The following is a 4044-nucleotide window of genomic DNA, read 5'->3' on the forward strand; positions in this document are numbered from 1 at the left end:
AACTAAACAAAACAATAGAATAATCCCTGCTCCCAAGGAGTTCACTTTCCGCAATTTCCTAAAATCAAAAGCAGTAATAATTTATACCACCTGCTTCACAAGTGTGTGAGGACAGTATTCTGTAGAAAAACATTTATATAAAATTGAGCTGTTTTTACTATCAAAGGGAAGCTAGGGGCAACTAGTTGGTGCAGGGGATGAAGCACTGGCCCTGGAGTCAGAAGGACCTGAATTCAAATATGACCTCAGACACTTAATAATTACCTAGCTGTGTGACCTTGGCAAGCCACGTAATCCTACTGCCTTGTAAATAAAAAATAAATAAATAAAGGGAAGCTAGATGGTGTCCCTGACTTCAAAACTGACCACAGATACTGCCAAGTTGTGTGATCCTGAGCAGGTAACTTTGCCCTGTTTTTTCACTTGTTTCCTCACCTGTGAGATGACCTGGAGAAATAAATGGCAAATCACTCCAGTACCTTTGCCAAGAAAACCCCAAATGGGGTCACAGAGAGTCAGACAGGACTGAAAACAACAATTATTATTGTGGTAATTATAACCTATAATCTATATTGTCATCATCGTCATAACCCTACAAGAATGTCAGCTCCTTGAGGGCAAAACCCATCTCATTTTCTAGTTTTGTATTCTCAGCTTCTAGGCAGCTAGGTGGTGCAGTGGATAGAGTCTTGATCCTGGAGTCAGGTAGATGGGAATTCCAATCTGGTTTCAGACACTTGTCACATACTAGCTGTGTGACCTTGGGTAAATCATTTCATCCCGATTGCCTCCCATCCAGGGCCATCTCCAGTTGTCCTGATCCATATCTGGTCACTGGATCCAGATGACCCTGCAGGGGAAAGTGAAGCTGGGGACTTAGCACAGTCCTCCTCAAATCCAATTCATGTGCTTGTCAGGGCATCCCCTCCCTGATGTCAGGGTCTTCTTCAAGAAGGAAGGGCAAATATCACCATTCTCACGTTCTAGTACAGGGCCTTAAAATGATATAGGTTTTTAAAATGAATTTACTCTCTTACGACTTAATTTAATTTAAGAAGTTTTTATTAAGCATCAATCTCATACCAGTTGAATTCTGTGAGGGGTGAGGGGAGGGAAGCAAGATTAGGGGGAAAAAATTCAAAATAAAATCTTAAAAAAAAATTTTATGTTTTTTTCAATTACATGTAAAAAATAATGTTAAACATTCATTACAAAATCTTTTTTTGACTTCCAAATTTTCTCCCTGTCCTCTTCCCTCCCTAAAATAGTAAGCAATCTGATATAGGTTCTGTATGTACAATCATGTAAAAATATTTCCTTATTAGTCATGTTTGAAAGAAGAAACAAAAAGAAAAGGAAAAGCCCTCAAAAAAAAGGAAAATAAAGTGAATTACATTCAGAGTTCATTAGTTCTTTCTCTGGGTGCGGGGAGCTTTTCCCGTCATGAATTCTTGGGAATTGTCTTGAATCATTGTATTATTGAGAAGAGCTAAGTCTTTCAGAGTTGATCATTGAATAATGTTGCTGTTATTATGTACAATGGGCTTCTGAGTCTGCAAGTTTTGCCACTGGCACCCTCATTGGGGCAGATGGTCATATGTCATGGTATTGGTATATGAGGGATCCTGAGGAAAGAGTTCTGTACTAGAGAGGGGTTGACAGTGCTGTGCCTGTTATTTGCTTTGCATAATATGGGACATGCTTGCTTACATGCTAATGGCATTAAGTAGATTTATGGATACTATCCAGTTTCTTCATGAAAAGGAAAATTTTTTAAATTTATATTTATTTTATTTTTGTACAAATAATGTTTTTTATACATTATTAAAATATTCTTGTTTAAGAGTAAACAGAATACCCCTCCCCTCCCCCCCAAACATAGACCCTCCTGAGCAATATAGTAAAGAGGAAAAAATTAAAATTGAAATGAATCATAATAATAAGTGCAGCTACGTGGCACAGCGGACGGAGCCCCGGCCCTGGCGTCAGGAGCCCCAGAGTTCAAATCCGGCCCCAGGCACCCAACAATCACCCAGCTGTGCGACCCTGGGCAAGCCACCCCAACCCCACTGCCCTGCAAAAAGCAAAAAATAAACCAAAATAAAATAAGATGATGATGATGATGATGATGATGATAACAATAATAGTAATAGTAATGGCGTCCAGGTGGCGCAGCAGAGCACGGGCCCTGGAGCCAGGAGCACCCAGGTCCAAAACCGGCCCCAGACACCCAACAATCACCCAGCTGTGCGACCTTGGGCAAGCCACCCCAACCCCATCCACCCCGCAGACCCCTAATAATAATAACAATAATGATAGAAGAAGAAGAAGAAGAAGAAGAAGAAGAAGAAGAAGAAGAAGAAGAAGAAGAAGAAGAAGAAATGTGCTTCAGTCTGTGTTCCAACACCTCCAGCTCTGTCGTGGCTGGATCACATTCTCTATGATAAGTCCATCACAAAAGCTACTTCCATATTTTTCCACTGTTGCCATTGCTGATTGCAACTCCCTCCATTGTATTTCCCCACTACCATACACTATGTTTTCTCTCTCCTTTCACTCTGTAGCTGAGTGGCGCAGCAGACAGATCCCTGGCCCTGGGGCCAAGAGACCCCGAGCCCACCTACCACCCCTGAGACTCAGCAAACACCTGGCCCTGTGGTCTCGGACAGGCCATCCAATCCCAGTCCCTTACAGGAAGTAAAAAAGAAAATGTGTTCTATCTGACCACTCTCCCCCATGGTCCACCCTCTCCTCCATCACTCACATCCCCCCCCCATCCCCCTGTCCCTCTTCTCTCCTTCTTACTCCAGATGCCTATACCCCATTGAATATATATGCCATTTCCTCTCCGAGCCACCTCTGATGAGAGCCAAGGTTCCCTCATTCCCCCTCGCCTTCCCCCCCTTCCATATCATTGCAATAGCTCATTGTAATAAAAAAATCTTATTATGTGAAATAAACGATCCAGTTTTAACTAAACTATCCTCACAAAATGGACATGTGATTTAAAAAGTTTCCTGCAAAGAAATTGTGCTATAAATACGTCACAAGGTGAGGGCATCAGCTTGACAACAAGTTGCCCCCTTCAAATTCAAAATCATCAAGAAGACCATTTGAAATATGGATTTCGATCCACGAACTTTAATGTTGTACCTGGCCTTACGTGTACCTTGAGACATTAACTAATTATATGATATGAAGCAGGTCATTTAGAAACTAAGTTTGTATGGCTGAAAATGATGTGTAATCTATAATTTATAAAATGGTGCGTAATCTATAAAAGCTTTCATGTACACATGTTTAAAAATCTTAGAGAAAGAATTTTAACATGTTTGAAAAACTTTCCAAATGAAGGATTTCAGTGAATTTGAACTCCCATGTCTGAAACCATTTCTTCTGTCATTTCTTACAGGGCAATAGCATTTCACAACATTCAGATGTCATTGAAATAATGTAGTTTGTTATTCTTTTTATTTTTTTAAATTTAATTCATTTTTTGTTGCAGTGTCAGTTCCAAAATGTCTCCCTCACTCCCCACCCCATTAGATAAGGTCAGCACTTTACACAGATATATAAATACATGGAAAACCATACTATAAATACTTCTATTTGTCAAGTCTCTCTGGAGGTGGACAACAAATATCTTCCTTCACAGATCCTTTGTAGTTTATTTGAGTATTGTACTCCTTCAAAGTTATTGTTCAAACAATATTGCCATTACTATATGCAATATCCTCTTGGTTCAGTTTATATCAGCTGAATATCTTCAATATTTCATACTAACCTTTCCATGTTTTTCTAAATTCAACCAACTCACCATACTAACAGTAGTATTTCAACATAATCATATACCACAACTTGTTTGGCCATTCTCCAATTGATATGAGCATCCCTTCAATTTTGACTTTTTTGCCACCCCAAAGTAAACTACTATAAATCTTTTTTGGACATAAAGGTTCTTTTCCTTTTTCCCCGATCACCTTGGGAAATAGATCTAATAGTAGTGTGGTACACAGGGTATACACAGTTTTTTAATTCTTTGAG

This window comes from Macrotis lagotis, chromosome X, assembly GCF_037893015.1.
Source record: "Macrotis lagotis isolate mMagLag1 chromosome X, bilby.v1.9.chrom.fasta, whole genome shotgun sequence".
Lineage (NCBI taxonomy): Eukaryota > Metazoa > Chordata > Mammalia > Peramelemorphia > Peramelidae > Macrotis > Macrotis lagotis.